The 17,913-nt window shown below is 45.5% G+C and overlaps 1 pseudogene; it reads right to left on the bottom strand.

Annotated features, from left to right (window-relative positions):
* Nucleotides 1-781: 781 nt before the first annotated feature.
* On the bottom strand, nucleotides 782-17,702 carry LOC122701717 (annotated as a pseudogene).
* Between the last annotated feature and the right edge of the window lie 211 nt (nucleotides 17,703-17,913).

Genomic DNA, 17,913 nt, shown 5'->3' with positions numbered 1-17,913 from the left:
TTTGCGGCACACAGACTCCAGAGCGCAATCTCAGTAGTTGTGGTTGTCCCAAGGTAGTTAGTTGCCCCAAGGCATATGGGATCTTCCTGGACCAGCAATCAAGCTCATGTTCCCTGCATTGGTAGGCAGATTCTTAACCACTTGACCACAAGGGAAGTCCAGGCCTGTCTCTTTTATGTACACCACCAGTGTGTCGGAATTTTTTGACCTATGACAAAGGCAAATAATTTCTCTTTAGGGGAAAAGCCATTCTTTCTTGATGAGATCATGGCAGAAATCAAGATCACCACAGATCTCAATGGTGGTATACATATTATCATGTGAACCTAAGTTTTCATTCTCTACGATAAATTACCCTAGGTGATATCATGGTTGCACGCATGCATGCATGCCAAGTCGCTTCAGTCTTGTCTGACTCTTTGCGACCTTACAGACTGTAAGGAGACTGCCAGGCTCCTCTGTCCATGGGATTCTCCAGGCAAGAATACTGGAGTAGGTTGCCTTGCCTTCCTCCAGGAGATCTTCCTGAACTAGGGATCAAACTTGCATCTCTTATGTCTCCTGCATTGGCAGCTGGGTTCTTTACCACGAGCGCCTCCTGGGAAGCCTGACATTATGGTTATCTTTTATTTGTTGTTGTTGTTGCCTTTAATTTAATATCTAAATAGATACCATATTCTTCTATGATTACAATATGAAAACGTCTATGAACAAAATATATAAACTTTTTGTCATATGCTGAGGAAAGAACGGTGGTAGTAAGATTCATCCATAGTTTTAGCAGCAGCATCAACGCAGCCGGAGTATGGTCAGTATTTGGGGACAGAGGTAAATATCCGCAATCCGTGCATATCTTTGATTTCTTCTTTTAGTGCCTGATTAACCATCTGGTGCTGCTGAACAATTCTCTTCTCTTTAAATTCTTCTGATTGAATTTTAATTTCATACATTGCCCCACAGCCTCCTGAAATGTCAGTGACTTTGATAGCTGTAGCTCAAAGAAACTTTTCTTTGTGAATTTGGGTCACTGTGAGCTCCCCCTCAGTCTGTGAGGCAAATAGGCGCTGGGCCCAGTGGCGGGTTCCGCGAAGCAGCGGCACTGCCGCGGCTGGGCTCCACGCCGCCGCGCCCGGCTGATGCGGTCCGCCGTCCGAGGTCGCCGCCCATTATGGTTATCGTATGTTTAACTCTGTAAGAAGCTACCAGGCTGTTTTCAGGGGGCTGTACCTTTTTACATTTCCACCTGCTGCGTGAGAGTTCTAGTTGCTCCATGTATAAAATAGGTAACTAACGAGAATATTCTGTATAACACGGGGAACTCCACCCGGTGCTCTGCGGTGACCTAAAAGGGGGGAAATCCAAGGAAGAAGAGACGTATGCATATATGTGGCTCATTCACTTCATTGTACAGCCGAAACTAAACCAACACTGTAAAGCAATTGTACTCCAATAAAAAAGAGAGAGTTCTGGTTTCTCTGTATCCTCTCCAGTTCTTGGTGTTGTCAGAATTTTTTATTGCAGCTCTTCTAATAGGTGTGCAATGGCATCTCATTGTGGTTTTAACTTGCATTTCTCTGATGACTAAGGATATTGAGCATGTTTTTATGTGTTATTTGTCATCTACCTATCGTCTTCAGTGAAATTCCTGTTCAGATCCTTTGCCTGTTTGTTGGTTTGTTTCTTATTGTTGAGTTTTGAGAGTTCTTTTCTTTTTAAAGATTTATGTATTTATCTTTATTTTTTGGCCATGCCAGGCAGCATGTGGGATCTTAGTTCCCTGACCAGGGATCTGACCCGCATCCCCTGGACAGGCAGCTCAGAGTCTTAAGCATTGGACTACTAGGGAAGTCCTGAGCGTTCTTTACATAGTTCAAATACTAGTCTTTGCTGAATATATGATCTGTAAATATTTTCTCCGCATATGACCAGCCTTTTTGTTCTCTTAATTGTGTTGTTACAAAACAAGTTTTTAATTTGGTGAATTCCAATTTATCAGGTTTTTTTTTTTATAGGACTGTGCTAAGAACTCTGCCAAATCCAAGTGCAAGAAGATCTTTTACTGATATTTTCTCTTAAGAATTTTGTTTGAAATTTTACACTTGAACCCGAGAAGCATTTGGAGTTACTTTTTGGATATCATTGAGTTATAGATTGAGGTCTACTTTTTTGTTTGTTTGTTTCTTTGTTTGCAAATGAATGCCAGGTTGTTCTAGCATCTTTTGTTGAAAAGACTGTACTTTTCCTATCCAATTGTCTTTGCATTTTGTAAAAAATCAATGGAGCATGTTTGTGCAAGTGTATTTCTAGACTTTATTCTGTTCTGTTGATCTATGTGTCTGAAAGTGAAAGTCACTCAGTTGTGTCTGACTCTTTGCGACCCCATGGACAATACCGTCCATGGAATTCTCCAGGCTAGAATACTGGAGTTGGTAGCCTTTCCCTTCTCCAGGGGATCTTCCCAACCCAGGGATCGAACCCAGGTCTCCCGCATTGCAGGCGGATTCTTTACCAGCTGAGCCACAAGGGAAGCCCAAGAATACTAGAGTGGGTAGCCTATCCCTTCTCCAGGGTATCTTCCTGACCCAGGAATCGAACCAGGGTCTCCTGCATTGCAGGTGGATTCTTTACCAACTGAGCCATCAGGGAAACCCCGATCTATGTGTCTGTCCTTGACCAGTGCCACCCTGTCTTATAGTACGTCTTGGGCTTCCCAGGTGACTCAGTGGTAAGGAATCTGCCTGCTAATTGAAGGAGACATGGGTTCGATCCCTGGGTCAGGAAGACCCCCTGGAGAAGGAAATGGCAATACACTCCAGTATTCTTACCTGAAAAATCCCATGGACTGGCCAGCTACAGTCCATGGGATCATGAAAGAGTCAGACACAACTGAGTGACTCAACAGTAGGAACATAGTATGTCTTACAGCTGGCAGGATGAGTCTTCCAAGTCTGTTCTTTTTCAACATCATTTTGGTTATTCTAGCTCTTTACATTTCCATAGAAGTTTTAGAACCAGTTTGCTTAGATCTATAAAGAAGCCTGTTGGAATTTCGATTGTGATTGTGTAAATCTACAATCAGCTGGGAGAGAATTAACATGTTAACCACTGAGTCTTCCAAACCGTGAACATGACGTGTCTATCTATTTATTTAGATTTTCCTTGATTTCCTTCATCTAGATTTTTTTAGTTTTTAGCATACAGATCCTGTTCCCATTTCATTATATTTATAACTAAGTAATTAAATATTAACAAAAACAATGTTTTCACTGAAATAATATTTTTAAACAAAAGAGCGGGAGATGAGTGACATTGTTTTACATTTTTGCAACTGTTTTTAATGTCTGGCTTAATGAAAGAGCTGGGTTCTCATTCTTCCTTCAGTGTTCAGTCTGTTGTGATATGCTGTTTTGGTTGAAATACACAAAGAATTCAATATTATACAAATATAGAGTTGGAAAGTGGAAATATATTTTATTAGCCTTTCAGATAATTATGAATACTTTTGATACTTGGTGTACTCAGACTTGACAAGTGGCAGTTTCTTAAAGGTCAGCTGCAATGTGGAATCGAAAATGTCAATGAACTTTTTTACTCAGTTACTTTAAAATCTCTGGTCTATGTTGCACTCTGAATGGGTCTTTTGTCGTTGTTTAGTCACTCAGTTGTGTCCAACTCTTTGTGACCCCATGGACTGTAGCCCACCAGGCTCTTCTCTCCATGCAATTCTCCGGACAAGAATATTAGAGTGGATTGCCATTTCCTTCCCCAGGGGATCTTCCTGACCCAGGGATCGAACCCGCGTTTCCTGCTTTGCAGGTGCATTCTTTAACACTGAGCCACCTGGAAAGCCCTGAATGAGTCTTTGACCCATGTCTAATTTTGTAACATAATGAATTTGTCATTTGGAAAATACTGATTCTGAGTTATGAACATCTTCCAAATGCTGACATATTTCATTATACAATACCAAAAATAATTTGTGTTAATATCACTACTGCTCTCATTAGAAGAGTATTTAAGGGTTGGAAATCAGTCAAGCCCATGGGGAAGGATGCACAATTTTCCAAAATTCTAATTTTCAATTGAGAGCTTAAGTTCTGTCCCTAGCAACAAATATTGTCAGTATTGTCTGCTATTTTCCTTGCTGTGACAAGCTAATTTTGTTCATTTTTGAGAAAGTGATTGCCAACTATCAAGTCTAAATAGCCATCTGTCTGTTAGTTTTCATTAAAGGAAAAATGATATTTCATGAAAAAAGTGGCTAGTTCAGCTTGCAGCTCAAAAATGCAAGTGTTTTTCCTCAGGACAACTTAGCACTTTGGGATGCACCTAAAGTGCCTTGTTCACACTTACCATTTTTCACACTGAGTACTAAAAAGACATGTATTCAGGATTGAGACTAAGTAATGAATACTTTTAAATAATTAATAATTTCTACCAGTTCGTTGAGGGGCTTCCCTGGTGGCTCAGCAGTAAGGAATCTGCCAGCCAATGCAGAAGGTAGAAGAGACACTGGTTCAATTCCTGGGTTGGGAGGATCCCCTGGAGAAGGAAATAGCAACCCACTCTGGTATTCTTGCCTGGACCTGGAGAATCCCATGGACAGAGGAACTTGGTGGGCTCCAGTCCATGGGGTTGTAAAGAGTCGGACATGACTCAGCAGGCACACTACTGCTACCACTTCATCAAAGACGCTCTTGAAATCTGGCAAGTGTGAGCTGGTGAAGGACACAGTGACTATGCACACAGTTTGGTATATGCAGTTTGGTGCTGTGGCCTCAATTTGTGGTAAGCAGCCTTAATTCGTGATAGTTTTGCTTACCATTACTTTCGTATCATTGGTGCCAAGTCAACACGGTGAAAAAGGCAAATGGCATCACAGCATTATTATGAAAATAGTTTTGACACTGCTGACCCCCTGAAAAGTCTCAGGACACCTTCTGGGGACACTTTGAGGACAGCTGCATTAGACCATGGGAGTTCCTAGGTGGCGCTAGTGGTAAAGAACCTGCCTAGGAATGCAGGACACCTAAGAGACAGGGGTTTGATCCCGGTTCAGGAAGGTCCCCTGGAGGAGGGCATGACAATCCACTCCAGTGTTCTTACCTGGGGAATCCCATGGACACAGGAGCCTGGCAGTCTACAGAGCAGGCAGCTGCAGAGTCGGACATGACTGAAGCGACTTAGCACACGTGTACAGACTAGACCATACAGCAAGACGAAAAAGGGACATCCATGGGTACTGGTTTTGGATAGGCACTTTCTGGAAATTCTGCTGGAGCCACATCTTGATCTCATCCTCCCTGCTGACCCTCAGGAAAAAGTGAACAATCTCAGCTGTGTAGAGGGCTAAGGCTGTCAGCTTTATGTGGTGATGCTGGGTCTCGTTGAAGAAGAGGGATGCTAATTTAATTGCAGTTTAATGAAGAGCTCAGTGGGTGGGAGAAAGAAGAGTGATTGGGAATTTGCATTTCTTAACGTCCTGGGCTTGATGTATCGCCAGCCAGAGCTCTATGTCTCGTAAGAAACACATCGATCATTCTGCCTGGGATTGGGGAAGCATGGCCAAGAGTTTCAATATTAGAGACGAAATCTGGGTGGGGTCTGCTTTGAGGCTGGGACTAGAGATCAGAACTCCAGCAAGTTCTTTCTGATAATCCTTCTAACAGGATTAATAGATGCCCCAAATTCTGCTGGATTCAACACATTGTCACCAGCACTCACTAGTCCAAGGACTGCATTGAATGCTGGGAGCAGGACTTGTGGTTGGGGTGGGGGACACACACACACATCATGGCATCCCCTCCCCGCCCCTTTCTACTCTGGCCTCTTTCTTTTAAAGCTTGACTGTGTTTGTAACTTTGTAATTTAATTCTCACTGTGTGCTGGGCTGTGCTTAGTCGCTCAGTCCTGTCTGACTCTTTGAGACCCAATGGGCTGCAGCCCCCAGGCTCCTCTGTCCATGGGGATTCTCCAGACAAGAATACTGGAGAGGGTTGCCATGTCCTCCTACAGGGATTTCTCACTATAGGAGCATTTATTTAAAAAAATCCAAACAATCCTAAAAACTATAAAATAATATATATAAAAGGTACCGTTTATGTGTCAAGCATAAACTCTCCACATCATCAGTTTATGATCTCATTTAATTACTCAACAACTATTATAATAGTGGGTACTACTGCAAAGAAGAAAGTAGAAATCACTTTAAATCTCACCATCTAGAAGTATATATTTTTGGCACTTTGGTAAAATCTTTCTAGAATACTCTCTATGCATTCATAGCGAGAGGTCTACAATTTTTTATGAGTGGGGTCATATTTTACAGATTATTTTGTATTTTGGTTCCTTTTATTCTCAGCAATAAGAGATACACATCTTCCCCAAGGGGGTGGATATTATCAGCTTTAATAACTGTAGAATACTCCATAGTATGTGTGTGTGTGTGTGTGTGCTTAGTCGTGTCTGACTGTTTGCATCCTCATGGATTGTAGCCCTCCACATCCCTTTGCCAATGGAATCATCCAGGCAAGAATACTGGAGTGGAGTTGCCAGGCCCTCCTCCAGGGGATCTTCCCAACCCAGGGATTGAATCCGAGTCTCTTATGTCATCTGCTTGGCAGGTGGGTTCTTTACCACTAGTGCTGCCTGGGAAGCCCCCATAGTATCCATGTACCAATTTAATTAGATGATGTTCAAATAGGATAGTTAGTTTTCAGATTTTGATTTTACAAACACTAACGTCATAAATTTCTTTGTGCATGCTTCATTTTGAAGCAATGATCTAAAGGTACATTCCTGTAAGTAGGGCTGTCTATGTATTTACTGAAAATGCTACGCTGTTTTTCAGAAGAGTTTGTTTAACTTCTACACCTCCACAGTGTCTAAGTCTGTTATCCCAGAACTTTAGCTATTTACTCTGTATGGAAAGATGCAAGAGTTTAGCTTAATGAAATCGTTCCTTTGGGAACGTACCCAGTGGTCCAGTGTAAGACTCTGTGCCTCCACGGCAGGGGGGATGGGTTCCATTCCTGATCAGGGAACTAATATCTCACATGATGAAGATCCTGCATGCCAAGCAGCAAAAAGGAAAAAAAAATCATTCCTTTGATATGTACCTTATATATATTATATAGGGTCAGTATCCTGTTCTTTTCCATCCTGAATCCCCTCAGTGTCAGCTGGGAGCAGCTACAGAGGCTGATGGCTTGACGGCCAGCAGCCAGTTTGTCTCCATCCTGAGTTCCCTCAGGGCACACCGGCAGGGTGGCTGCAGTGGCTTCCTGGCCATAACATCCTCTGTTTGCTGATAGGTGGGAAGCATCTTTTTTCTACACTTGCCCACACCACACAGGAGCATTTCTGCCTCGATTGGTTGCTCTCCTATCTTTTTCCTCCTGAGGTAGGAGGAGCAGGACTTGAAGAATGCTGAGAAGGCTGGAGAAGCTGAAGCCCAAAGACTGAAGGGGAGAGTGGGGCCAGAGGACGCTGAAGAGGTAGCAAGTTATGAGCAAGATATGTCTGTGCATGTACATGCATTGGAACACATGTGTGGGTACCTCAGTGCTATTGGTACACGCATTGTTAGTGCGCTGGTTCTCAGAGTGCGGTCCCCTGGGGTTGGAGTGCAGTGCTCTGTTTTAACAAAGCTGGTTAAACGCTTGCTTACACTCTCGAACTCCTCCTACAGGATGAGTTTATCTGAACACATCTGTGTGCACCAGGCTTTGGGATATTTGACTTGCAGGTGGAGATTTGCATGTAGGCATCCTGGCAGCAGGAAGCTCACTCCATCTCTCTTGACTTTGTCCTCTCTGAGTACTCCCAAGTCTAGGGCAGGCACTCTGGGGCACTCAGCAGATCTCAAATGATGACAATAATGACAGCAGCCAAATGCATCTCCAGCCAAGTGCCTATTTCTTACCAGTCTCTGCATAGAACAGCCACAAGCCACTCTTCTTTGATCACAGACAGAAATCTAATCTCAAAAGTGCAGGAAGCAGGAAGTTCGCAATGGGACAGCCAGAGAGATGGCCTGTTTGGAGTGGAAAAAAAGCCTCTCAGTACTTCCCCTAAACAGGTTGCTGGGACAAAGAAAGCAGTTTCCTGCCTATCCCTGGCGAATGACTCTGCATGCAGAGAGTGACAGAAAGGGCTGGGGGTGGGGGTAGGGGTGGGGGTCGTGGGGGGCAGGGCCTCAGTCCAATACAGGGCAGGGGTCGGGGTGGTGGGGGGTGGCTGGTGGTTGTGAGAAGGTGTCCTTCTGTCATGGATAAAGCATTGTGGGAGACCTGGGGAGCCTGGTCTCCTCATGGGGAGAAGTGGCCAGGAGTGTAGAACCCCTGAAGGCTATGAGCTAAGGTTGCATCTTCACCAAACAAACCCCAAACATCTGCTTTGCACCTGGATTTGGGTCCTGGCTCTGCGACTGATCAACTGAGCAACTTTGGGAAGGTTGCTTCATTCTTTAGGTTCAGTTTCCATGTCTGAGAAACGATGACAGAAAAAGGATCTGTATTGCAAGGCTGTTGTGCGGATTAAATGAGGGTGAGAGAGGAGAGAGATGGGCTCAGGCTAGACATTTCCAAAAGTCCCCTGTTCACACTTCTTGAGGAAGAAAGGTATAGGCTCCAGATTGGACGCTTACTACCAGCCTCCTGTTTACTTTTCCTGAGACAAGAGACAAGTGGGCTCCATGCTCCATATTTATGACCAGTCTCCTGACTGTACTCTGCTGCAAAAACAACTGGAATAGGCTAAATAGCCTGACCCTGGACACTTTCTGGCAGGAACAGAGAGGGACTAAGCCCTGTTTAAAACATGTAGAGGTCACATATTTCCCATCCTTGGGGCAAGAGACACTACACATGTGCAGAAAACTCCATGGGGTCAAAAAGGCCGGGGGTGCCAGACCATAGTGAAGGAGGAAACAGACAGAGCTGGACTCCATCTAAGGCCAGGCTGCGGACATTAGGTACACGCATGGTCACCCTCCCAATGGACTCTGAACTTTGTGCCCGGTGTCTATAGAAATGGCATACCAATGGAAAACCAGACCCCCTGGATAAAAGAGCCTCAGGACTTGTACTTGGACTCTCCGTTGCCTAAAAGAATATGCTAATTATCTCTGTAACAGAACAAAGTCGTAAATTCCATCATGTTTATCAGGATATGACCACAGGCCTATTGATAAACCTCCACTGTTTAACTATCTAGGCTTATGGCACATGAATCATGGGTTAACTTTGATCGTATCTCTCTTTTACCTTGTCCAGACTAGTTTCAAGGAGTTTGGGAAGGTGGGTTTGAGCAAGTACACTTAGGGTATATAAGGTTTTCACAAAAACTGGTCAGGGTCCTTGGCTAAGAGGAGACTCTACCTTAGGCCCACCGGTGTAATAAACTGCACTCCACTATCTTCATTGTCCTTCTGAGTGAGTTTGTTTCCCATAACGCATGGTTACAACAATAGTAAGTCTCGTCATCCCCCTCCACACACCCAGACGCCCTTGCACTGAAATCCATCTTGGCTGAGGATACGTGCACACCCAGGAGAGGGTCCTGAGACAAATTAGCTATGGGGCAAAGAAAGACAGTTGGCCAAGAGAAAAACAAAGACCTGGAAGACTGCCCTCTAATAAAGGATTTAAACTTCCCAAAGGTGTGACTCTGTACTCTCTTGCTGAGTTTGCGCATGTGTCTTTCTGTATGTACTGTGCTTTCCTAATAAACACTTTCCTTTCCTTTATACTGTCTATATCCTTGTTAGATTTTTCCTCTCAAGGCAGATGAGGACTGGGGATGTAGACTCTAACTGTTGGCCCTTGGTGTAGTGGTTAGGATTCCAGGTTTCCACCCAGGTGACCAGAGTTCAATTCCTGGTCAGGGAACTAAGTTCTCGCTTTCAGCTGCCGCTCACCCCTGCGTGTGTCAGAAATGAAGAGGACGTATGCGGACTCATCAGGGCTGTGCTAGGCCTGTGGTACAGGCTCAGTTAACATTGGCTGTTGGTATTTGTATTACCTCCCGAAGGCTCTCCAGAGACCAGAAAAAGGCATTCAGTCCTCTCGGTCACTCTCCAAACCATCTTGATGAGTTACACTGGATGGATCAGTGGTCCTCCAGATAGGGGTGGGGTCACCCCTCCTGGAACACCCAGTTTCCTGGCGATCTGCAGGGGCACACGGGTCAGAGCAGTGCGCATCCCTCAGACCCTGCCGTCACTGCTGTCCTGCCTCTTTGCATCTGCTAGGACTTTTTGGCTCAGTGATCTGCTACAGGGTAGAGTTCACTGCAAAGAGGGTCAGGGGAAAATGGGGATCGGTAACCCCTGGCACTCGAGGCTGTTGTGTGGGAAGGAGTAGGACGTGCCTAGTTACCTGCCTGGTACACCCCAGGTCCAAGAGAGGTGTCAGTTACGGTTGTCTGTTAGAGCTGGTCGAAGTGTGTGTGGTCAGCACAGGAAAGTCAAGAGACAAATGTTTATTGAGCAGTTGTCATCACCAAGCACTGCGGTAGGTATTTTATACATATTTTCCCTACCAATCTTCATAATGACCCCATAGGATAGAGACCATCAATAATACATCTTCAGGGACTTCTCTGGTGGTCCAGTGGTTAAGACTTTGCCTTCCAGTGCAGGGGATGTGGGCCTGATCCCTGGTTGGGAAGCTATGATCCCACATACCTTCGTGGCCAAAAAGCATAACAAAAAACAAAGCAATACGGTAACCAATTCAATAAAGATTTTTTTAAATGATCCACATTAAAAAAAAAATCTAAAAAAAAAATACCCTCACAAGTGAGGAAATAGGTGCTCGGAGAAGTTAACAAACTTGCTTAAGACAGATAACAGCACTCAATTCTAATTAGTGACTATCCATGCTTATTCTGCAACCAGTTCATGGTCTTCCAGAAGAACCTGTTCTTTGGCATGGAAACTGCAGACAGCATTGTGGATCTCCCTGCTGAGCAGGAATTATTTGCCAAGGAAGTAAATTTACCAGTCTCGCTCTTTTGCTCACTCTGATCCCAGGGGAGTTCATCCCTCTACCTGGCACTGGCCTCTTCTGCATGCATATGTGTGTGCTGTTACTTCAGTTGTGTCCGGCTCTTCTTGACCCCTACGGACCATAGCCTGCCAGGCTCCTCTGTCCATGGGATTCTCCAGGCAAGAATACTGGAGTGGGTTGCCATGCCCTCCTCCAGGGGAATCGTCCTGGCCCAGGGATCAAACCCAAGTCTCCTGCATTGCAGGGGGATTCTTTACCACTAGCTTCACCTGGAAAGCCCTGACCTGTCCTACTACGGGTAAAATCCCTTCTCTCGTTAAATCCTGGCCAAGGGCAGTGGGGAACATTTAAATTGTGTGCTCCATGCCCAGCAGTTCTTAGGAAAGAATGGGAAACTGAAAAGAAACATCAGTTGGGTGATGTCTCTGAGCCTCCCCTAATGATGAAGGTTGGGGGGCGGGGGCGCTGGACTTTCAGTGGAGAAAGGGGCTGAAAACAGACGCCTGACACCAAATTCAGAAGCCCTCAGCCTCACTGATTCAGCCCCTGGAGCTGGTCCTCTCCCAGGCCCTGCTCAATTTTCTTATCAGCACAGCAGGGCCAGGCTGGGTGCTCAGGAAGTCTGTGTCCAGTCCTCCAGCTTGGGCACCAGCCAGTCACTCCTCTCTCTCCTCTGCTGATAAGAAAAACAGGCTCCACATGGAAACTTACAAACCCCTGCGCCTTCCTGGCAGGACTCCTGAATCTGCCAAGTGCATCCGTCCGCACCTCCCTCACATCTCTTTTTCAACCTCTGAGCCTCAGCCGCCTCTTTTTCCACCCCAGCTCCACACCAGTCTTCCAGCAAGACATCCTTGATTAGTTCCGCTTCTTACTCTGATCCTTCTCTTGGAGGATTTTGGTATTTCCACTTTAACTGGGATATTAATAATTGGCACTCGTAAATACACAGCTTAGTTAATATTTTTAAATAGTTTCCTTGCCTTTAGGAAAGTGTGAGTTTTCTCATCTCCTCAGGACCCTGGAACCCCTAGAGATGGGTTGGGCAAGGGAAGAAGGATATGCCGGTACTCAGGAGACCTCACTCTGGTCCCCACTAGACCACTAACAAGCTCTGTGACTTTGAGTCAGTCAGTTCTCCTCTCTGGGCCTTTGGGTCCCAATTTACAAAATGTTCTCTGAGGTCCCATCCCACTCAAATATTCCATGGCCTTGTTTCCTTTGACTCTCCTCCTGTGTCAAGTTCAGGGCTGTCCTCGGGGAAATCCCTTATGCCCTGTTTTTTCAGGACTCTGCCTTTCTAAGGCTGTCTGATCTCTCTCACCCTGTGTCTCTGGCCTGGCTTCCTGAAGCTTCGACCCACTGAGTCCATGAGCCATGGATGAAGTGCCACGGGAGGAGTTAGGGGGAGACCCAGCTCTCTTTCTTAGCGCCAGGGAGGGTCTGTAAAGACTCTGATGCCCAGGTTGCAGCCCTGGAGAATCTGATCCGTGGGTTTGGGGTTGGGCCCAGTCATCTTGTTTTAGTCATCTATGGCTGCAAAACAAAATGCTCCCAAATTTTCTGTTCGCTTGCTTGTTTATTATTATTTTAATACCTGGAAGACCCACATTTCCTGGACTGAGAACCAGCATGTTGGGCATCAGTGTTTTCTGCAATGGTTGTGACCTGAAACTTTTTAAAGAACCATCCACCTTTCGGGGAAGCATTTCTGAATTGTCCATCACCAGCCACTTCTCCTTGAATACCATCATGAAACACCTGTTTGCCAGTTGGAGCTGTCCTTTAATTTGATGCACCTTTGGATCCGGGTGAAATATTAAATTGCCTTCCTTCTCCATCAAGGTTATGGGTTTTACACTATCATCGGGATTGCAAATCTTCTGAAAACAATACGACAGTATGCTCACCAAATTTTCTGTTTCAGACAACAACGATTTCACTTACTCATCTGAGGAGCAGGAATTCTGGCAGGGCCCCCACTCAGAGGTCTGTGGTCAAGTGTCACTCAAGGGACTGCTTTCAGCTGGGAGCTCAGCTAGGCTAGGCATGTCCACGTGGTGTCTCTCTCTCCCTCCTGGGTAGTCTGACTTCTTCCAAGACAGTAGCAGGCTTCTAAGAGGTGGCATTCTAAATATTTAAGGCAGAAGTTGCAGGCCTCTTAAGACCCAGTCTAGAAAGTTACACGATGTAGTTCTGCCTCTTCCCATTGCTCACACCAAACCACAGAGCCAGCCCAGATTGAAAGTGGGGAGAAAAGAGACCCCACTTCTCAGTGGGAGGAGTAACAGAAGTTTACTGCAGATGAGCCTGTGGGAAGGGAGAGGCCATCTTTGGAAACACAATTTACCATAATTTAAAAAATAGTCTCCAGATGAATTTGCTGGGCCAAACATCTGTGAACTGTGTCTCAGGGAGCCTGCTTTTGTCTCTCCTTTTCTCCTTGCTGTCAGACAAGAAACAACTTCAGACTGCCTCACAGCACCTACATGGGAACTAATTATTGCTGTGTAGTGGTTTCCTCTGTCAATTTCATTCCCATCTTTTGCATTCAACAAGTACCTATTATACAGAAATTATAGGGGTTCTCAGGTGGCACGGTGGTAAAGAATCCACCTGCCAATGCAGGAGATGCAAGAGATGTGAGTTCAATCCCTGGGTCAGAAAGATCCCCTGGGGAAGGAAATGGCAACAGACTCCAGTATTCTTGCCTGGGAAATCATATGGACAGAGAAGCCGGGTGGGCTACAGTCCTAGGGGCTGCAAAGAGTCAGACACGATTGAGCACACACATGCACACACACACACACCCCAATTATATTGGCTAGTTGGGGAGAGGGTTAAAAATGTAGGCACCACGTAAGGGTAAACAACTTAGATTATTCCCTGGGTGAAATCATTGCAACCCTTCTTCTGATTCTGAAAGAAAGTTCTGAGTTAAACTTAGGAAGACAGCTGTGGATTCTCTTTTTAACAAGGTGCCGGGAAGGAGTTGTGTGCCAAGGGCTATATAAATGTTTACTGTTAGAATAAACGGTCAGAATGGGGAACATTTTATACCCATCACCTCCCACTAACTACATCTAAGCTTCCATACGAGGCCTGACAAATGAAAATCAATAGAGATAATGCTTTAAAAGGTAGACATCAAACACGCCTCTGGTCTGAGAGGCAATTACACGAACAGTATCATCAAAGAGACAAGTGAATTACAGGAGGGTTGACAGGGGAGCTTTCGATGGACACAGAGTCCATCATAAACAGACCGAGAGGCAGCGGCTCCATGACCACAAGTGGCCAGGATGCCAGGCCTCTGGCTACTGCTGGGTCCTCTTTGGGAGACTGTAGGTTGCTGATCGGCACCCGAGTTTGCCCTGTATGGAAGCTCCTCTGCCCTCGTGGCAGTCAATCTTCAGGCTTCATGTGAAACTTCCTTGTACAGAAGTTCAACAATCTGCCAGCCCTAAATCACTTTTATTTTTTTTCCCCTAAACTTCAGCTCAGGCTTTGGGGTGGAGATGACATTGGGGCTGCACAAAATAATAAGTGGATTCAGAACAGTCTTACTTGCCTGGCAAACGTGTCTGGGCTAGTGGGTTACTGCCTATTTGCAAAGCTGGTTTATAGACTGAATGGAGATGCCTGCTGGGTCCTTAGGGTTCTTCCTGGCCCCCAAACTCAGCTGCAGCCTCTATTCCAAGCCCGGATCCAGTGGGTTGGAAGAAAGTATGTGATGATAAACAAGTGTCTCTCGCCTGAAAGCTGGCTTCAGGAACTCAGGGAGGGGCAGGGAGTTCAGATGCCTGCTTACGCTAACAGGCTGTCAGTTCCTCTGTGCATGGGGAAAACAGAAACACGAAGCTATTCTGGTCTTGTCTAGGGAGCCATTATGTACTGAATTTCCGACATCATTATATCCAAAGGGCAACATCACTCAGTTTTCTCCCATTTGCATTCACTAGGAAAGGACAAATGGGTGCATAGTTGCAGAGTGGAAAGGCTGGGGGGGTGGGAAGGAGTGATCATGTGCTCCAATTTGAATAACCAGCAGCTCTGGAAGAAGTGTGCTCATAATTAGAAATCTGCACCTTACGGTGACGTTACATGCTTACAAGACAAGTTTAAGTTAATCAGGCAGCAGTTTAAGTTTTCCAGACTAATGGGATTGGGATGAATTTTTCACTTAGAAACAAATCTCATCCATGCTTTGGCATGCCTTGTTTCCTGACATATGTCATAGTTTTCCTGTGGGAAGATAGGGAGAGATTTTATTTCAGACTTCCCTCGCCCTGACTGTCTTTGCTTTCTTCCCTTTCCAAAAATCAAGATCTGGATAAAGATAGCGAAGGAAAGGGACCATGCAGGATCCACTCCAAGAAGAGAGATGCTGAGATTTGTGTTTCTGATATGCTGGCACGTGTCAGGTACGTGCCTGTGGGGTTGTGAGTGGCAGGCAGAGGTCTTCTAGGGCAGGAAGGCTTGTGCTGAATTTCTGCTCTCTCGTGATTAAAGGCTTCTCTCCCCACTTGTATCCCTTAGGATTGTGTTGGCTGCATGGAACAGAAAACCAGTAACAGTCAATGTATGTACTTGGGGCAGGGTGGGGGTGTCAGCCGGTGCCACCTCTGATAGAGGTGAGGAGAGCCGCTGACAGCCTCCAGCAGTCCCAGAGCTTATAGAAGGAGGGGAGGCCTGGTCTATACAAACTTCCCCCCACCCCCATCCTCCTGTCTTCATCTTTTAAAAAAACTTAGTCTGGAAAAAAAATTTATGTACTAGAAGCTGAGTTTTCTCATATAACAGGAACTTTGGAATTAGGTTATTCAGATGTTGCTGATGGCTCCTTCTAGCTTCCTTTCTTTCTATTCTGCTATCCTGAGTTGGAGACTTTTTTCTTCATGGCTGCAAGATGGCTGCTTCACCTCCAGGCATCACACTTGTGTTTCTGACCAAAAAAGGACAAGATATAGAAAACAAACTTATGGTTACCAAAGGTAAAAGCAGGAGAGGGATAAATTAGGAGTCTGAGATTAACATACACATTTTGTTGTTCAGTCGCTCAGTCGTGTCTGACTCTTTGTGACCCCATGGACTGCAGCACGCCAGGCTTCCCTGTCCTTCACCATCTCCTGGAGCTTGCTCAAACTCATGTCCATTGAGTCGGTAATGCCATCCAACCAACTCGTCCTCTGTCGTCCCCTTCTCCTCCTGCCTTCAATCTTTCCCAGCATCAGGGTCTTTTCTAATGAGTTGGGTCTCCCCATCAGGTGGTCAAAGCATTGGAGCATCAATCCTCTACTATATATAACACAGATAAACCACAAAGTGCTACTGATAGCACAGAGAACTATATTCAATATCTTGTAATAAATTATAATGGACAAGAATCTGAAAAAGAATATATATGTATATATATATATGCATGTATATATGTGTGTATACACACACACACACACTTGCATGCTCAGTTGCTTCAGTCATGTCTGACTCTTTTTGACCTATGGACTATAGCTCACCAGGCTCCTCTGTCCATGGGTTTCTCCAGGCAAGAATACTGGAGTGGGTTGCTGTGCCCTCCCCCTCCTCCAGGGGATCTTCCTGACCCAAGAATCGAACCCGTATCTCCTGCGGTTCCTGCATTGCAGGCCAGGTTCTTTACCCACTGAGCCACCCGGGGAAGCCATGTGTATATATATACACATACATATATGTACATATACATATACGTGTATGTACATATATATGTATAACTGAATCACTTTGCTGTATGCCAGAAATTAACACAATATTATAAATCAACTATAGTCTAATTTAGAAAAAAGAAAGAGGAGGGGAAGAAGGAGCAGGAAGATGAGGAAGAAGAAAGGGAACAGAAGAAGGAACAAATGGAAAAGGGCAAAGGGCAAAAGGGACATATTACTGTGTCTTTCTTAGAATTCTTCCTCAGTATAATTCTGTTCCCATCTCCTTGGCCAAAACTGGATCATGTGAATGCCCCTAGTTATTGAAAAATCGGCAGTTTAAACTGAACAAGGACTTTCCTGGTGGTGCAGCGGATTAACAGTCTGCCTGCCAACGCAGGGGACATGGGTTTGATCCCTGGTCCAGGAGGAGTCCATATGCTGTGGAGCAACTACACAACTCTACTGAGCCCATGCTCCAGGGCCTGTGAGCCCCAATTACTGAGCCTGCACGCTGCAACTACTGAGGCCCGCCCACCCAGAGCCTGTGCTCTGAAGCCAGAGAAGCCACCACAATAGGCCTGCACACCACAACAGAGTGGCCCCCACTCGCTGCAACTAAAGAAAGCCTGTGTAAAGCAGCAAAGATCCAATACAGCCAAAAATAATAAATGAAAAATAAACCAAACCTCTTGGACCTGATTTAGAAAAAAGTTCTGATAGAAGGGGAAAAGAAGACACGGACAGAGGAGCCTGGCAGGCTATAGTCCATAGGGTCACAAGGAGTCAGACACGAATGAAGTGACTTAGCAGCAGCAGCAGACCTGGTCTGGAAAACCAGTGGTGTCTGCCATCCTCTGCAGTTTCTACTGCTCCATCCACAGTCAGTGAAGTCCTGCTTTTCAATCCCAATGTCATGTCAGGGTTACCTGTTCCTCCTCTCCCGGCAGTCTGGCCTCCTCTCCTCTGCCTGGGGCCTCACCAGCCCTAGCTTCCTTACCCCCTTCATCTTGGGACGAGAGAACAAAGCAAATGCATCTCACAGGTGTAGTCTGGGCCCAGGGTACCAGTGCTCAGGGAACCAGTTCTGAGGACCCTTTGGTTAAGCTGAAAGGTTGCTGCCTGGAGAGAGATCACAGAAGAAAGTGTTCAAAATGCATCTGGAGAGGGGCCTAGGGTAGGATCATGAGCTGTAATTCACTTAAATGTATTATAAGTGG

Source organism: Cervus elaphus, chromosome 1 (genome assembly GCF_910594005.1).
Source record: "Cervus elaphus chromosome 1, mCerEla1.1, whole genome shotgun sequence".
Lineage (NCBI taxonomy): Eukaryota > Metazoa > Chordata > Mammalia > Artiodactyla > Cervidae > Cervus > Cervus elaphus.
The sequence above is the reverse complement of the archived record's forward strand: the minus strand, read 5'-3'. Positions and strand labels throughout refer to the sequence as shown.